Raw genomic sequence first — 19,148 nt, forward strand, 5'->3', positions numbered from 1 at the left:
CTCCGTCTTCCCTTCCTCTGGTGACCGGCACCAGGGGCCCGGGGCCCACCAGCCAGCGCGGCTCCACCCCGGGGCCTCGGCCGAGCCTGCTGGCGGCGTTCTCTCCGCCGAGTGGTCAGGAGGACGGGCAGGGCGCCTGGAGCCACCGGCAGCCACCCTGTCCCCGAGGAGAGCCCGCCCAGGAAGGCAGATCCATCTGTACCTGAGCCAGAGCTCGGACTCCTGGGTTGTTCCCAGGACCCAGCAGGTTCCCCTGGCTTTTCCGTCTCCCCGTGAGCGGCGTGTGCTGCCCGGCCGAGGGGCGGAACGGAGTTCGGGCTTCTGCACGGGGAGCCGAGCTGCTCCGCACAACTGACGTAGAGCCAGCACCTAGGCAGACAGCCTCATCGCGCCGTCCCTTTTCTGCCTCCTGTTCCTTTCCCCCTCTCCGTCCTCTGGCAAACAACAGCTGTCAGCAAAGTCTCTGGAAAGGCCAGCTGGTAACCATTTTAAACGTGGGTCACAGAGCCTCGTCGCGGTTACTCAGCTGGCCTTGTAGCACCAAAACAGACAAAAGACACACGTGAGGCAGGGATGATGGTTGTGCCCAACAAAACTCATAAATCCAGGGAGCGGTGGGGATTTGGCCCTCGGGCTGCAGCTTGCTGACCCCTGACCCCTGGGCTAGGAGGCAAGGCAGGTCATTTTTTTAATGCAGATATGTAACTACATTTTGGGAAACGAAGCTGTGGAGAGACGGCAGCGGGAGAGACTTTGTGTTCGGAGAAGAAAAGTGGGGTAAGGAGGCAGCGATGGGGTTTTTTTCTGCAGCCGTGTTAGAGAAGTCCTCTCTGGAAGGGGGCCTCAGAAAACGTGGAGTCTTGGGTGTGCACGAGGCAAGTCTGTTAGCATTTGAGGAAGGAGAAGCCAGACATGCAAAGGGCCTGAGGCAGGAGGAGTGTGGGGTGTGGAGGGACAGCAAGAGGGCCGGTTGAGGGGGAACTCGGAGGTGAGGCTGGGGAGGCAAGGCCTGGAACTGACTCTGAGCCGTGGAGGAGGGACCCAACCCTACTTGGCTCAAAGGTCCTGCTGAGAAGGCCTGCTGCAGGCCCCGGATGGGAAGCTCCAGGCACAGGAGGGGGAGGCAGTGGGGGCCTCTGGGACCATTGTCCCATCTTGAACACAAGGTCAAATGGAGATTCTGTGTGGGGAGCCAGAGAGAGCGATTGGGGTTGAGTGGGCTGAATTTAGAGATCAGCTGGACGAAGCTGACAGGTCTAGAAGATACACTTTGACTAAGGAAAGAAAACCCAGAGACCTGGGACTTTGAAAGTCCCAAATTACCGACCTGAAAATGTTACTAGTGAGCAGTTGTAAACTCTCCCAAGTTACCGGGGTTTTACCAGCCAGCCCCTAGCTCCGAATAAACTCCCTGGAATTTTGGAGGGATCTAAAGGAAGGGAAACGTTGGGTTTTTTTTGTTTTTGTTTTTTGCATTTTTTGCCCTCAGGGCAGCCAGAAAAGGTGGTTCTAGAATGGCTGACAATGAAAAGAGCACTTCTACGGGGAGCCTTTATCAGAGCTCAGGTGTTGTAGTGAAGGCTTTTTCCGGACAGGGTTTGGGGCAGGGACCGCGGGGCGCCTTATCTAAGGCTCGGGCCTTTCCTGGCTTGGTCAAGAATTATGGCTTTAGGCACAGTGATAGCAGGTGAAGCCTCCACCCTCTCTAGCTGCTGCTCTGTGCTGAGCACACCTGCTCTCCTTCTTCCAGGAAGTTGGGGGGGTGGGAGGCTGGGGGGGGGGGGGGGGCCCCACAACCCGGGGCCACAGAATTGGGGCGGGGGGGGGGGGGGGGGGGCTACGTTTGGAAGTACCTGGGGTTGGGGGGGGGGGCCCCCCCCCCAGCCCGACCGGATGGCGCCTCCCAGGCCTGGGGTCACCGGAGGTCAAACTCGGAGGGACTTTGGTACCACTCCGCCCACACAACCTCAGCGACAGTAGCTGCAGTTTCGAGAGCTCCTGGGGTCTGCCCAGCTCTCCGGGACGGCTAGGGAGGCCAGGGGCTCCAGAAATGAAGCTTTACCCTGGAGCTCAGCCCCCTCGGGAAAGAAAATTCCCTGGCAGGACGCAGCCCAGCGCGGGGCAGGAGGCGGCCGGGCTCCGTTCCTGGGGCCCGTCTGGGGCAGCGGCCGCCAGCCTGCCCTTCCGAAGGGGGAGTCGGTACCCGTCTTTCCGTATGATTTGGGAAAGGCTTCCGTCCGTTCCCCGGGTGCCGAATAGTAGGGCCGGGAAGGGGCCACACGGCTTATCGAGCGCCTACTGCGCGCCGATCACTGAGCTTGGTGAGGCGGGTCTTTCACACTTTATACAAAAGGGATTGTGCGGTTTGTTCCACTTTTCCGCCCCTCGTTTTGACGCGCTGTCGTCTGGAGACCTTGCTCCCCGTCAGCGCGGAGAAACGCGTGTGCCGCGTCGGTCGGCCGGATCCTCGAGGCCAGCAGCCCAGCCGGTCACAAGGGGCTGAGGTCGTCACCCATCGTAAAAAGGAGGAAACCCTCGTCTCTTTAGAGGTCAAGAACCTGTCTGTGCTGCGCTGTGGGATTGTCGGAAGGATCAAAGCCCACAGTGAAAGGCAAGTACGTTTCTTAAGCTGGGAAACATTCAATGTGAAGTCTTATTTTTAGCGTAGCCGACGGTCTCCTCCCAGAGTCTGGTGATGTGCTCTCTATTCGAGGGTCTTGGTTCCCAAAGGGATGCGAACATTATACTCACCTGAAGAATAATCTCAGCGTTTTGTTTGCGTTTTTTTTTTTTTTTTGGTCTGTTTTGTTTTGTTTTTAGGGAATTCCCCGTCTCTGCCCTTAGTAAGGGGACCGAAGTCACACCAGTGAGTCACCAGCCTGAGCGCGTGTCCCCTGCGCGCGGGGCCGGCGGTGAGGTGAGCAGGAAGGGGCCACAGGGAATCCTGTTTGCAGCCGGCCTGGACACGCGCTGTTCGCTCCCAGCGCGGGGTCCTTCTGGAGCTGGCCCGTCTCCCCGGATCCCAGCTCTAGCCTGAGGCCCCCAGGCCCGGGGCTCCCGTGACACCTGGAGGAAGCCTTCACTGTGCCCACCATACGCCTCCACCGCCACCGTCCTCTCTGCTTCCTGCAGCCCGAAGGGGCTGTTTCACATTCCCAAGCCAGCCCAGGGCCGGCGGCAATGATCCTCAAACCAGATGAGATCGCCCCACCGGCCTCACAACCCTACTGCTTTATTTTTGCCTTTTCACTTCTGCGTGTGACCGTGTCCGCGGGTCTTCTCTTTTTATTTTATTTTTTAATTTTTTTTTCAACGTTTATTTATTTTTGGGACAGAGAGAGACAGAGCATGAACGGGGGAGGGGCAGAGAGAGAGGGAGACACAGAATCGGAAACAGGCTCCAGGCTCCGAGCCATCAGCCCAGAGCCCGACGCGGGGCTCGAACTCACGGACCGCGAGATCGTGACCTGGCTGAAGTCGGACGCTCAACCGACTGCGCCACCCAGGCGCCCCTCTTCTCTTTTTAAAGACGTATTCTGTTTTTGAGTTCAGCCCGCTCTTGGAAATTTTTACTTGACTTAAAAAGAACGTGGGAGGGGCGCCTGGCTGGCTCAGTCGGCGGAGGGTGCGACCCTTGATCTTGGGGTCGTGAGTTCGGGCCCCATGTTTGGGGGTAGAGATTACTTTAAAAAAAATAAAATAAAAATGAAAGTCTTTTTCAAAAAACGTTAGCATTAGAATGAAAAGTTCATTGTCGTAGAAAGCAAAGACAAGAACAAAAGCGTGGGTAACGGAGGAGGCATCTACGGACACGGCCCTTGCAGCCAGGGTCAGGGCTCTGGGCCTCACTGGACCCACATCTTTCTCTGAATGGCTTCTTTTTAAAACATTTTTATTTATTTTTGAGAGACAGAGAGACACGGAGCATGAACAGGAGAGGGGCAGAGAGGGAGACACAGAATCCGAAGCGGGCTCCAGGCTCCCAGCTGTCAGCACAGAGCCCGACACAGGGCTTGAACCCTTGAACTGTGAGACCATGACCTGAGCCGAAGTAGGACGCTTACCTGACTGAGCCACCCAGGGGCCCCCCCCTTTTTTTTTTTTTTTAATTTTTAATGCTTATTTTTGACAGAGAGAGAGAGAGAGAGAGAGAGACAGAGACAGAGCGTGAGTGGGGGAGGGGCAGAGAGAGAGGGAGACACAGAATCCGAAGCAGGCTCCGGGCTCCGAGCTGTCAGCACAGGGCCCGATGTGGGGCTCAAACCCTTGAACTGTGAGATCATGACCTGACCCCAAGTCAAACACTTAACTGATTGAGCCACCCAGGCGCCCCATGACTACCCAAATTTTGAAGCCGTGATGAGCATGATACTTTGAGATATCAGCAACAATTCTAATGTGATAATGTGATAACCTGTACTTATTTGGTGGAAGTCGCAAGCATGACTAATACTACTTTGGTTTGGTTCCTCATAGAGGAAAATACCAAGCTGTAGTTAGAAATTAGGGAAAACACGTAAGGTTTTCTTCCCCCATTGAAGTTTCCCGGGCCCCGAGTTCCATCTGTGTACCCCAGGTTAAGAATCCTCACCCCCAGAAATGCTACACCGTCTCCCAAGATTATGGCGCTTCCACTCCTTGCCCAGTGAGTGACCGCTGTCTCCTCTCCTGGGAGCACTAGCCATTGGCCAGCTTTTCAATTAGTGCCAACAAGGGGCACCTGGCTGACTTAGTAGGTGGAGCGTGTGACTCTCGATCTTGGGTTTGTAAGTTCCAGTGGCATGTTGGGTAGAGAGGTCACTTTCGAATAAAATCTTAAGGGGCACCTGGGTGGCTCAGTCAGTTAAGCATCCGACTTCGGTTCAGGTCATGATCTTATGGTTCATGAGTTCGAGCCCCGCGTCGGGCTCTGTGCCGACAGCTCGGAGCCTGGAGCCCGCTTCGGATTCTGTGTCTCATTCTCTCTGCCCCTCCCCTGCTCGTACTCTGTCTCTGTCTCACAAAAATAAACATAAAAAAATAATAAAAATAAAATCTTAAAACAAATAAATTAGTGACAATTTGGTGGGTATGAAATGGAATCTCCTGGAGATTTTAATTTGCACTTTTCTGATTATTCATGAAACGTCTTTTCATATAGTTTTTTCTTCTGTGTAATGATTACCTTTTGTTCATTTCCCTGTTGGGTTTTTGCTTTTATCTCTTTGACTTGTAGGAATCCTTTATATGAGAAGAAATGGGGAGAGATGAGTGAACTGCTTGTGTTTTTGTTCAAATAAATAATAAAGAAAGACAAAAAAACCCCTATTATTCATATATGTTACAAGTATCTTCTTCTGGATTGTGGCTTGCCTTTTTTATTCTTTATGGTATCTGCAATAGGCAGAAATTCTCAATTTTCATTTTTAATTAATTAAATAATTAATTAATTACAGTAGGCTCCATGCCCAGCATGGAACCCAAAAGGGCCCTGAACTCAGGACCCTGAAGTCAAGACCTGAGCTGGGATCCAGTGTCGGTCCCTTAACTGACTGAGCCACCCAGGCGCCCCCCAGAAATTCTTAATTTTAATAGAGTAGAATCTGTCAGCTTTTGTCTTTATAGTTTGTGCAAACTTCTTTTCTATCTGAAGATCATAAAGACGTCCATTTACATGGTGTTCTAAATTATTTACAGTTTTGTATTTCACATGTAAGTCTTCAATCCACCGGGAATTAATTTTGTGTATGTCGAGATAGGGATCCGATTTCATCTCTCCCCCATGTGGTTAATTAGTTGTCCCGGCACCAGTTGGTGAATCCATTTATCCCCCACTAGTCTGCAGTTCCCCCTTCTGTCCGAAATCAAATTTCCATGAGCACTTATCTTTGGTTCTGGTCTCTATCCTGATCCAACACTGTTGTTCCGTGCCCGCATCAATACCACACCTTCGAATTTCCTTACCAGGTGGAGGCAAGTCTCCCACTTTCTTCGGGAGTACCTTGGCTATTTGCAGCCTCAGCTTTTCCAGAGAAATGTCAGAATCAGCTTGCCAAAGCTCACACAAAATACTCTTGGAATTCTTACTGGGATGGCGTTGAATTTATAAGGCAATTTGTGGACAGCTGACATCTTTCAGTTACTGTCTTTTTATCCAAGAATATAGTCCACTGTCCATTCATTTAGATCTTCTTTAATCTCTGATGTCTTTTCAATAAAGTTCTGTGATGTTTCCAGCAAAGGGCTTGCACATCTTTTGTTAGATTTGTTATTAAGTCTTCCGTCCTTCCCACCTTCTTGCATTTTTCTTAATTTCTGATATTGTAAAGCCCTTTTAAAAAATTGTTGCTGTATATAAAAATGCAGATATATACTTTTATATATTGATCGTGTATCCAGGCTTAAAAAAAAACTCTTATTCTAACATAATGTAGCTATAAGTTATTTTAAGATTCTCATATATTCATATCATCAGCAAAGACTGGCAATTATTTCTCTCTTCCCAATCCTCCAATATTTTATTTCTTTTTTCTTGCCTTTCTACCCTGGTTTGGATCTTCAGCGCAATGCTAACTTACAGGCAACTTACAATAGGCAACTTATGTCCAGTTGGATTTTAAAGGGAATTAAATATAACATTGGTTGTACAGTTGTCGTTTTGGGTATATATAGTATTTGGTCTTTATTTTGTTGTTAAAAATACCACAATTTTAGAGGTTTAGCAAGAAAAATATATTATCTTACAGTTCTGGAGGCCAAACATCTGACTCTGTCTCTCACGGGACTAAAATCAAGGTGTGGACAGGGTTGTGCTTCCTTCTGGAGTCACTAGAGAAGAATCCATTTCCTTGACTTTTCCAGCTTCTAGAGGTGCCCGTGTCCCTTGGCTGTGGCTCCGTCCTCCATCTTCAAAGCCGGTAATGTTGCATCTCTGGCCCTTCCAGAGCGACGTCTCCCTGACCAACTCCCTGAATGTGTGTCCACATTCAACCAGCCAGAAAATGTTCTCCACGTTAAAGGATTGAATGATCAGACTGGATCACCTGGATAACCCAAGATCATGTCCTGAAACCTAATCATGTCTTCAGAGTCCCTTTTGCCATGAATGGTAATGTATAGGTTCTGGAGTGACATCTTTGGGGGGCGGGTTGTGGGGGACGTTATTCCAACCGATGTAGGCTGGCTGGGCCTGAGGACCCAGAGGGAGTCCTACAAAGACCAGCCCAAAAGGGTCCCTGGTCTCATACAGGATGAAAACCAAAATGCAGGCAAGAGGAGGTAAGAGCAGAGTTTATTGAAGACGGAGAGAGACTGGAGCGATACAGAGAAGACCAGCATGGCCTCTGCACAAGGATGATGTGCAAATTCATGAAGCGTTCCATATTAAAAAAAAAAAAAAATCTTTCCAGGTAATATAGGACTATTCAGGTTCTAGGGGTGCCTGGGTGGTTCAGTCGGTTCGGTGTCTGACTCTTGATTTCGGCTCAGGTCACGATCTTACTGTTGGTGGGATCGAGCTCCACATCAGGGTCCGTGCTGACAGGTGGAGCCTGCTTGAGATTCTCTGTCTCCCTCCTATGCTCCTCCCCCACTCACGCTGTCTCTCTCTCTCTCTCTCAAAATAAATAAAATAAACGTAAGAAAAAAAGGATTACTCACGTTCTTTATTTCTCCCTAAGACGGTTTTGGTAAACTGTGTGTGTGTTTTTTTTTTTTCCAGGATGTTACCTGCTACTTTATCTAAGTTTTCAAGCTTACTGGCATAAACATTGATATTGACTTTGATAATACTTTGTTTTGTTTTCCCTGCTTTTCAGAAGTTTCTACTCTTACTCTTTCCTTCCCAGACTTTTAAAATTCTAAAGTTGAGTGTTTGGTTCATTCATTTTGAGATTTTCTTCTTTTCTTTTTTTCTTTTTCTTTTTTTTTTTTTTAAATATCTTTTCAACGTTTATTTATTTTTGGGACAGAGAGAGACAGAGCATGAACGGGGGAGGGGCAGAGAGAGAGGGAGACACAGAATCGGAAACAGGCTCCAGGCTCTGAGCTGTCAGCACAGAGCTGAACGCAGGGCTCGAACTCACGGACTGTGAGATCATGACCTGAGCCGAAGTCGGACGCTTAACCGACTGAGCCACCCAGGCGCCCCGATTTTCTTCTTTTCTAACAGAAATGTTAGAATGTATCTAATGTATCAGACATGATACATTATTTCTGTATATGGATATCAGTTTGTGTCTACATTCAGTTCTGATGACTTCCAAGTGTATGCACTTTTTCCCAATATATGTAGCTGTATTTCGTTACTGATTTCTAACTTAATTGCAGTGTGTCCAGAAAGCCCCGTCTGCATGGGGCCAATCCTGTGAAATATGTGGAACCTAACAGTTGGTCTATCTTTGTGACCATTTCACGTGTGATCCAATAGAATGGGTCTTGGGGCGCCTGGGTGGCTCAGTTGGTTAAGCGTCCGACTTCTGATCTTGGCTCAGGTCATGATCTCGGGGTTTGTGAGTTTGAGCCCCATGTCAGGCTCTGCACTAAGAGTGCAGAGCCTGCTTGGGATCTGGCTTTCCCTCTCTCTGCCATTTCCACACTTGCAATCTCTCTCTCTCTCTCTTTCTCTCTCAAAATAAATAAATAAACTTAAAAATAGAATGGGTCTTCTCACATCCATCAGAATGGCTCAAATGAAAAGATAGAATACTGCTAAGCATTGATGAGGAGTGGGGCCCCTGGAGCTTTGACGTAGGACTGGCGGGAATACAAATTGCTACAACCATTTGGAAACCTTTCGGGCAATGTCTGCAAAGGCTAAACATAAGCTAAACATACCCAACAGAAATACGTACACGTGATCATCAGGTGACACCTACAAGACTGTTCATCCGGGGATGCCTGGCTGGCTCAGTCTGTAGAGCGTGTGACTCTTTTTTTTTAAGTTTATTTATTTATTTTTAAGAGAGAGAGTGTGTGAGTGGGAGAGGGGCAGACAGAAAACAATCCCAAGCAGGCTCTGCACTGTCAGTGCAGAACCCAACGTGGGGCTCAAACTCATGAACCATGAGACCATGACCCGAGCCGTAAACAAGAGTCAGACACTTAACTTACTGAGCCACCCAGTGTGGCCCAAAGCATGCAACCCGTGGTCTCGGAGTCGTGAGTTCAAGCCCCACGTTGGGTGTAGAAGATACTGAAAGATAATAATAATAGAGGTTAAAAAAGTGTTTATCCCAGCCCCATTTATGCTGCTTGCAAGGAGGCAACAATCTAAATATCCATCCACAGAAGAATGGGTACGTGTGGCTTATTCATACAATGGAATGAGAATAAAGACATTTCTACACACATAAAGCTCTCAAACATAACATTGAGCAAAAGAGTACTACTGTATGGTTTCGTCGATATTCAGTCAATATGGGCAAAATTAATCTACAGTGTTCGAAGTCAGAAGGTGGTTTCCTTTAGCATGGATTGTGACTGGGGTTGGTGCGGTGGCAGAAAGAGGGGTCGGAGGGTGCCATAAAGACCCATTTCCTGATCTAATCCAAGTACTAGGTCTGTAGTGTGTCGACTCCATGAGAATTCATTTGATTCGAGAAACACAACAGATGAACACAGGGGAAGGGAGGGGAAGGGAAGGGGACGGGAGGGGAGGGGAGGGGAGTGGAGGGGAGGGGAGGAAAGGGAAAATATGATAAAAACCGAGAGGCAAACCACAGGAGACTCTCAAAGACAGAGAACAAACTGAGGGTTGCTGGAGGGGGGATGGGCTCATTGAGTGATGGGCATTAAGGATGGCACTTTTGGGGATGAACACTGGGTGTCATATGTAAGACTTGAATCATTGGGTTCTGCTCTTGAGGCCAAGACTACACTGTATGTTAACTAACTTGAATTTAAATAAAAAAGACAGGATTCCTTTGACTTATATTTTTGATTTGTGTACTCTTCTCTATATATCTTCTTGTTCAAGAAAAAGTTCAGTGGAAAAAAAAAAAACAAATGGAAGCACCTGGGTGGCTCAATCAGTTAAGGATCTGACTCTTGATCTCAGCTCAGGTCTTGATCTCAGGGTTGTGAGTTCAAGCCCCACGTTGGGCTCTGTGCTGGGTGTAAAGCCTACTTTAAAAAAAAAAAAAGTTTGTTCCTTAATTGCTAGGTGCGATGTTTATATATTCATTAAATCAAACTTGTTAGGGGCTCCTGGCTGGCTCAGTTGGTGGAGGGTGGGGACCCCTGATCACAGGGTTGTGGGTTCAAGCCCCGCTTGGGGTGTAGAGATTACTTAAAAATAAAATCTTAAAAAAAAAATCTCTTTAAATCAAGCTTGCCAATGTTCCTGTCAAATCTCCATCCTTACTTACTTCTTACACACTTGATCTGTCAGGTATAAGAGCGGTCGCGTTAAACTTTCCCGCCTTAACAGTGCATTTGGCAGCTTCTTCTCATAAATCTGTAAGTATTTGGTTTACATCTCTTGAGGCTGTATTACTGGATGCTTACAAGTTTAGAATCATTATCTCTTCCTGACGAATTGGAAGTTTGTATCATTATATAGTCCTCTTATCGTGGGTAATGATTTTTGCTTTCTTCTCTGTTTTGTCTGATGTTTAATAGTTGTTCCAGCTGTCCCTCGGCTGTTTTCCAGTTTATCTTTTTCTACGTTTTCAATTTTTTACGATCCTTATGTTTTGGAACCACCTCTTGTGACTAACACGTAGAGGAATTATTATTTTTAAAAAGTTTGTAATGTTTATTTGGTTTTGAGAGAGACAGATACGCATACAGAGCATGAGTGGGGGAGGGGCAGAGAGAGAGGGAGACACAGGCTCCAGGCTCCGAGCTGTCAGCACAGAGCCCCAGCGGGGCTCGAACACACAAACCATGAGAGCATGACCCGAGCCGAAGTCGGACACTCAACCGACTGGGCCACCCAGGTGGCCCTGTATCCAATAATTCTAAAATCGGGCCTTTGTAGTTCTGTGCCACTGTCTGGTTTCTGCTGTTCTTACTTATGGCGCTTTGGCTCCTTGTGTGTCCTGTGGTTTTTGCTTGGGAAGTGTTCATTTTCCTCTCTTTTTATTGTTCATTCTGTAGGAATTCTTTGAGGTTTGGGCTGAGGTTGAGTTCTTCCAGGGAGGGTTCACATTTGCTTCTGAAAGTCACCTGAGGGCCCTATTCTCCCAAGATGGTGTGTGTGTGTGTGTGTGTGTGTGTGTGTGTGTGTGTTTCATATGCACACACTTTGTATCAGTTTTGGAGTCCAGTGCAGAAAACAGAAGCCAGTCAGTGTACATTAAGCAGAAAGAAGTTGAACACAGGACATCAGGCGCTCGTAAAATCCTTGGAAAGACAGGGGAATGGTCATCAGCAGGCCTTCCCGGAACTGTTGAATTGATTCAGGCATAAGGAAGCGAGGGTTATGTGGCCACTAAGGCTACTGAAGCTGTTGCCAGAACTGTATCTGCCCACAAAGCTGCTGCTAAAACCTTGAAATACCTAGTCCTGCCACTGCCATGGCTGCCTTTCACACTCGCTTCCATGACCTTAGTTGCAGAAAGACCCGCCCCTGTCTTGCTTCCGTCTACCAAATCTGATGCAGGGCTGGGCAACCGGCCAGACCTAATTCACGTCTAGAACCTAGCTGCAAAAGAGCCTCAGAAACGAAGCGTGTACTTTCTAGCTTCTGCCGGGTCCTTTGGTCCTATTCAGCTCAGAACCACCAGACAGCTCAGTTCTTGCCAGCCTTTGGTCAACTTTCCCCAGTGTCTCTTTTCCCTCCCCTTATTTTGACTGGGGGAGACACCATTCACCGGCTACTGAACACTTGTGATTTCCTTCTCTCTTGTATACTCTTACCACCTGGGCTGGGGGAGCGGGGCAGGGGGGGAAGACTAGCTTCTTTTGTCAGGTGACAACAGTTTTGATTAATGAAACACAAGCCGAAGTCTGTTGAGATTCTGGGAGGGTGTTTGCTTTTCCCGAAAAAGGAAGCAATGTGACCAGTTTTTAGCTTTTCCTTTCCTGCTTTGAGTGTGGATGTATAGGCTGGAGTCTTGGCAGCCTTTCTGTGACCACGAAGAAAAGGTAAAGAGAAATGCTGAGACACCATCCCTATACTACTGAACAAAGACCAGCAGCCACATACTCCCAGACTTCTAGAAGAAAAATAAACCCACTTTGTTAGCTATTGTTAGGTGGTGTTTCTGTTATTTGTACTCAAAAGTAGCCCTAACCAATACAGAGCTTTCTTTTCATGTGTGTCTTCTGTGAATAACATAGAGATTTTGTTGTTGTTAACTAAATCTGAAAGTCTCTGTATTCTAAAATGGGGATTCAATCCATTCTCCTTTTGTTTTCCTGATATGTTTTGACTTATTCCTGCAATGTCATTTGGTTTACTTTTTACCATGATTTTTTTTTTTTTTTTGAGATTTTAAGTCATCTCCTCACCCAACCTGGGGCTCGAACTCACAACCTTGAGATCAAGGGTAGCCTGCCCACTGACTGAGCCAGCCAGGTGTACCTACCATGATTTTTTTGATGTTGAAATGTCTCCCTTCTTCTTTCCATTTGTTGGATTGATTTTTTTTTAATTTTGTTTATTTACTTTGAGAGAGAAAGAGCATGAGTCGGGGCGGGGGGGGGGCGGCAGGCAGACAGAGAGGGAGAGAGAATCATCCCAGGCAGGTCCCACACTCAGCACGGAGCCCGACATGGGGCTCAATCCCATGAACCATGAGATCATGACATGAGCCAAGATACTTAACCGACTGAGCCACCGAGGCGCCCCAGGATTGATCATTTTTTCAAGTTTCATTTTCTTTTTCTTCAAACGGTTTAGAAGTTGTACATCCAATTTCTAGTATTCCCAACTAGGGAATTTTCTGACTGCTTTTATTTGTGCGCTGTAGGTCCAAGACTTTCTACTCATCTGTCTTTATGTTCATGTTATGATCCTTTCTTTTATCCTCTGCTGTCAATCCTCTGAAACAAAAAACATATTTTTTTTAGATATGGCATTTTTCAGGCCTAAGATTTCCATTTGGTTCTTTTTTATATTTTCTGTACTACTCCTAAAAACTCCCTATATCTTCATCCATTCTACCCATCATTGCCTATAAAATCTTTATTTTTACGATAATTATTTTATTGTCTATATTAATTTAGCGTCAGGTTATCTATGGGTCTGCTTCTATGGCTTCTTCCTCCTGATTCCGACATGCATTCTCCTGCTTCTTTTCATGTCTCGTAAATTTGTATCATGCACCGAACACTATGGATGATAGACAGTTTCTGTGACCTTCCTCTGGAAAGTGGTAAGTTTGGATTTAGAAGACAATTAAATTCCCAGCAGATAACCCTGATCTTGTGGTGGTTTGACTATAGGTTTTTTTAGGGTATTTATCTCAGTTTTGCCCTCAGTCTGGGATATGGTGCTCACTTCTAAACCATGGCCTTTCTGGGCTTTATCAGAAAGCCCAATGGGTTTACCAAGTACCTTGAAGTTGGCTGGACTCGATATCCAAACTGCTCAAGTTTCTGCTCAGTTCCTTTGGCCTTCTGGTTGCTTTCCACCGGATTCCTTGGAGATGCACATGTACGTGCACATGCACAGTTCAGAGTTCAGCCAACGATTCGGGGGGTGCTTGTACGCAGATTTGGGGGCTTCCCCCTTTCCACGATCTGCCCTCCCTCTATTCCTATCTACTCTGGAAGGAAACCCTGAAACAGAACCTCTGTCTTTTCAGTCCAATAAGACTGCTACTTGCTGTTTGAATTCTATTTCTTAAAAAAAAAAAAAAAAAATCAAAAAAAAGTTTTTGGTTTTTTTTTTTGGGGGAGGGTGGGGGGGGGGCGGGGAGCACAAGTTGGGGAGGGGCAGAGAGAAGGAGAGACAGAATCCCAAGCAGGCTTTGCACCGTCAGCGCGGAGCCCGATGCGGGGTTTGAACTCATGAACTTGTGAGATCATGACCTGAGCCGAAAGTCGGACGGTTAACCAACGTCGCCACCCAGGCACCCCCTGAACTCTGTTTCTTGTAGGCTGAGAGAATTAAGGAACTGTCCGGGGGAAAGCTGGTTACACATGGATCTGCATTAGTTTGATTCCTTTTTTTCCCAGGGCACTGGTTGCTCTCCACGACCTTCACATGGCTGGTTTTGTGTTTGTTTTTATCCTGGGTTTATCATTGTCATAGGCAGGATGGCTAATCCGATGCAAGTTTTTCTATTACCTGAAGTGGAACTTATCTCCCCAATTTTTTATGTACATTTAATAGTTATTCAATTACTTCCGGAGTTAATCAATTCTGTCCTCTTCTCTCGAGAGACCAAAGCATTAATCTGTCTTCAGTTTCTTCCTCATTCCCTTCCTGCTGGGATTAACCTGGGATCTTAGTTCCCTATTGCTCTCGATTCTTTAGCGATGCATAAAACATTATTTAAACTCCACTGTAGGTTACAATGTCTTCTCTTCTCTCCATTGCCCATCGGACACATCTTCTCCTCCTTGGATTCTTTTTGTCTTGCTGTGTTGCAGCCCTTGAGAAATTCTTTCAAAAAGCCAATCTGAGAGTGACAGACTTTCTGAGGTTTGTATGCCCCAAATAGTTCATTCCGACCTTTCACTTGAACGCTATTTTGGCCGAGTACAAGACCGTGGGTTCAGAATCACTTTTTCTTAGACTCTTGATAATATGGCTCAAGCCGTATTTTCTCATTTTCTTATTTTCTTCCAGCATATCCTGTGTTGCTGGGACTCCTAGAATTCTTGCTCTGTTGTGGGTAACTTCCTGCTCGTTTTTCCCTTTGGAAGGTGTTTTGTTTTGTTTTGTTTTGTTTTGTGTTTTCCAACCTCGGTATCCTGCAGTTTTGGGAAATGTGTCTGGGTGTGTCTTACGTTCAGGTAAATCATTTGACCTCAGAGAGTCCTTTCCATACGAAGACCCATGTCTTTCTTCAGATCTGGTGAATTTTTTCCTATTATTATTATTTTTTAACTTAAAAAATGTTTAATGTTTATTTATTTTTGAGAGAGAGAGAGAGAAACAGAGTGCAACTGGGCGAGGGGCAGAGAGAGAGGGAGACACAGAATCCGGAGCAGGTTCCAGGCTCTGAGCTGTCAGCACAGAGCCCGACACTTGGCCTGAACCCATGACCTGAGCCGAAGTTGGATGCCCAATGGACTGAGCCATCAGGCCCCCCCCATTATTATTTTTTAAATCTTTAATGGAAGTATAGTTGACGTGTAACATTCTATCAGTTTCAGGTGTACAACATAGTAATCCAACAATTATATACATTACAATATAGTATGCTTTATTTACGTGATGCTACTCTCTATTCTTGTCTTCTCAGATACTAAATGCATCTTAACTCTTCCTCTGATTTTCTGTTCCTTGGCTCTTTTTCACAATAGCCTGTTTTCGTGGATGTACTATGCTGTCTAATGTCGGAGGATTATTTTAACATCTTGTTGGCTTTGTGAAGTGTTCGTATGGGTGTTGGTCTCTGTTTATTGAATTTTGTTCTTTTCTTGACACTAATTTTCCTCAAGTGCTCGGTGATGTTCGATTTTATGCTCATATTTATGTTCGAAAACCCCCTCTCTCCTATCTGTGGATCCAAGTTCTGATCACATGGGCTTGGAAAGCGGAAGGGCCGAGCTTCCAGACAGAGTGTGCGGTCGGAATGAGCGCTCTCCAGCAGATGGGTTTCCAGTCCCACCTGGACATTCCTTGTTTTTATTTTTGTTGTTTTTTTTAATGTTTATTCATTTTTAAATTTTTTTTTTCAACGTTTATTTATTCTTGGGACAGAGAGAGACAGAGCATGAACGGGGGAGGGGCAGAGAGAGAGGGAGACACAGAATCGGAAACAGGCTCCAGGCTCTGAGCCATCAGCCCAGAGCCCGACGCGGGGCCCGAACTCACGGACCGTGAGATCGTGACCTGGCTGAAGTCGGACGCCCAACCGACTGCGCCACCCAGGCGCCCCATAATGTTTATTCATTTTGAGAGAGAGAGCTAGCGAGTGCATGAGCGGGGGAAGGGCAGGGCAGGAGAATCCCAAGCAGGCTCTGAGCTGTCAGCACAGAGCTCCACACCGGGCTTAAACTCACCAACCATGAGATCATGACCTGAGCTGAGGACATTTCTTGCTACCTGGGACCTTGATAGGTTTCTGTCACCAATGCTCCAGCTTATGGAGACTCACACTCACTAACACAGCTTCGTACAGGGGGACAGGGGAAGAACTTGGCTGGGGGATACCCTAGAAGGGGCTCCCTAGATAATCACCCTGACGACCGCCCCAGGGCTCCTTCCTGTCCTGTGTCCGTAAAGGCACAGTTTTTCCACAACTCTCGGAGCTGCTTTCACATAAGTCGTGTCCTATGACGACTTTCTTGATCCTACTTCTCCATTGTATCACACCTGTCTGCTCTGTATCTTTCATGAACTCCTGCAACAGTCAGGCATGCCAATAGAGAGGTTTTTGGGTTTTTTAAGTTTATTTATTTATTCTGCGAGAGACAGAGACAGCATGAGTGGGGGAGGGGCAGAAAGAGAGGGAGAGAGAGAGAGGATCCTAAGCAGGTTTCTGCGCAGAGCCCAACGTGGCTCACAAAACTGTGAGATCGTGACCTGAGCTGAAACCAAGAGTCAGACGCTTAACCGACAGAGCCACCCAGGCGCCCCAAGAGTTTTGTTTTGTACTTACAGACTGAGCCTTCATTTCAGGAGTTTTCAGGCGATGCTTAGCGGGGCGGCAGGGGCCCCCCTGCGTCCGGCGAGGGACTGATTCTCGGTCACCCTACTGCAGTGCATTCCTGGCTGTGAGCCGCACAACAGGATGCCGCACCACTCTGAATAATTAGCAGCTTGCCTCGGATGAGGTTCAGACTTAGAGGAAAGAGGCCTGCCAACATCAGGATCTACAGCCAGAAAAGCAGTTGAAAATATATCCTCAACGTTAGGCTACCAAATTTTAGAAGAAAATCTTTCCGGGGTGGGGGGGGGGGAGAAGTCCCACCTGGAACCAGTTATGGAGGAGTGAGGTGATAATTCCAGAAACATGGAAGACGACTTCTAAGTCAGCCACAGCTGTGGCACTACATACTGGCATTTAAGTAATATGGCAGAGTTTTATGTGCAACTCAGGGTGTGGCACTTAGGTATGATTCAGAAAGAATAATATGAGATTGTGCAGCTGGAAATGGGCATTCGGGTGGGGATTAAGCAAGGACAGAATTATAATGCATGCCAGTGGGTGGTAACACCTCTTTTTGCCTGTACTAAGGCTGTTCAGAGGAGACTCTGTATCTAGAAAACTTTTTTTTAAATGTTTATTTATTTTTGAGAGACAGAGAGAGACAGAGTTCGAGCGGGGGAGGGGCAGAGAGAGAGGGAGACACAGAATCCGAAGCAGCACCAGGCTCTGAGCTGGCAGCACAGAGCCCGACGCGGGGCTCGAACCCGCGAACCGTGAGATCATGACCTGAGCCGAAGTCGGACGCTTAACCGACTGAGCCACCCAGGTGCCCCAGAAAACTTTTTGTAATTAATGGATACGTGGAATCCTTAGGAATATGATTTAAGAAAAAAAAAAAAAAGCCCCGACATGAATAGACGTTGCGTAAAGACGGATAGAGAAGGTTTTAGAGAAAAACGTTTTCAACAAGCCTTTCAGTTTGGTAAATCAATTCCTTAATGAGATCCTCATCAATGCCCAGACGACAAATGACAATCTATTCCCACCATTAAAATTTGTGGATTCTTGTGTACGGAACATTTGGACCGATTCAGCATCCACGAAACTCTGAGGAAAAAAAAAAATGGGGCTTCGGAAACAAAAAACCAAAACAGATTTCTGGCTGTGGTCCTCCAGATCCTCCCACACGCTGATTAACTACAGGATCAACATCGACAACTGTTTTGTTACACCACTCCCACAGCACAGCCTTCCTCAGCCAGCCACCGACCGGCCCCGGTGACAGTGGGCTCTGGACAGGTGTGTTTTCTTTCGGACCAAGTCCCTTGGTTCTAAGGCTGATTCTGGGGATGTCACCAAACCACACTCAGTGCGCCCAGCACGGTACCTGGCGCGTGACAAGTTTCTGACAACCGGGGGCCGTTCACGGGGTGAAGGGCCCCCCACGGGCAAGTTAGATCAGCCCAAATCCCGTCACGCAGAGGGAACCGCGGCAGTGCGGGGACCCGATGCTGTGCTCTTTCGCACGCCCGTTCAGGCGTGGTGCTCGGGGGTTTTCTGCTGGGCCAGGTAAGGGGGCAGGAGGAAAGTGCAGATATAACAACCAAAAAGGCAGATGGGAAGATAAGACTGTGGCAACGCTTTGGGAGGAAGGGCTTGCGTGGTTAAACGCACTCTTGTTGTCTTTGGAACGCAGTTATTATAATTTGTATCGAAATGACGCACGGGGCTCGGGGGTGCCTCCCCCACCTGGGTGCGCAGGCAGTGAGAACCCGGCCCGCGCGATCTTCACAGTTCTGGGATCATGTGAGCCCGGCCACCTGGGCTCCTGCAAGCCCCAGACGTGTAATTAGAGGCTCCCAGGCCAGGATGATGCGCAGACAAGTCTTATCATGCGTCTGGGCTGCCGTGGGTGCGTGAGTTCCCTCTGCAGCCTGGAGCTGGTGAGCCGGCGCCTGGGCCTCCCTGAACCACCAACCGTCCAGGCTTCTGCTCAGCCAGGAACGTCGATCGGTCACGACACAGAAACAGCGTACAAAGACACGAGTTCATGCGAGAACACTAGGGCAGCGGGGGGCGGATCACGCACACCCGAAATACAGCCTCCCGTGAGCCGTGGTGCCGGAGGCCGCTCAGGGTTCGGGCCAGAGAGACTCATCCTGCCTTACACAAGAGGGGAGTGTATAAAAGTCACGCAGTCCCGGGGAGGTGGGGGGGGGGGCCGCGGGGAGGCACGGGGCTAAACCCTCATGACTGTAAAATAAAGAAGTATGCACAAAGCATGTGCTTAAGATGTTTATTTAACGCGGATCCAAAGTTATTTCCAAGGAACGAAGTTGCTGCCTTTCTCCATAAGGGCACAAAGTCAAGTGGACGGACAAAGAATACTCCCAAAGACCGGCCCCAAACAAATTGCCTCGTCCCCCTGGCCTTTTTACTTCGTGTGTGTGTGGC

General features: G+C 47.7%; 1 long non-coding RNA gene and 1 pseudogene across 1 annotated transcript; both read left to right on the forward strand.

Moving 5' to 3' along the window:
• The first annotated feature begins 5,479 nt into the window (after positions 1–5,479).
• On the forward strand, positions 5,480–7,364 carry LOC121020254 (uncharacterized). The gene is made up of 2 exons (XR_005786040.1): positions 5,480–7,087; positions 7,229–7,364. It is a non-coding gene; the product is annotated as an uncharacterized LOC121020254 (long non-coding RNA).
• Positions 7,269–7,367, forward strand: LOC121027885 (uncharacterized; annotated as a pseudogene).
• The last annotated feature ends 11,781 nt before the right edge of the window (positions 7,368–19,148 follow it).

Source organism: Herpailurus yagouaroundi, unplaced genomic scaffold (assembly GCF_014898765.1).
Source record: "Herpailurus yagouaroundi ecotype Mexico unplaced genomic scaffold, PumYag 77, whole genome shotgun sequence".
NCBI classification, from domain to species: domain Eukaryota; kingdom Metazoa; phylum Chordata; class Mammalia; order Carnivora; family Felidae; genus Herpailurus; species Herpailurus yagouaroundi.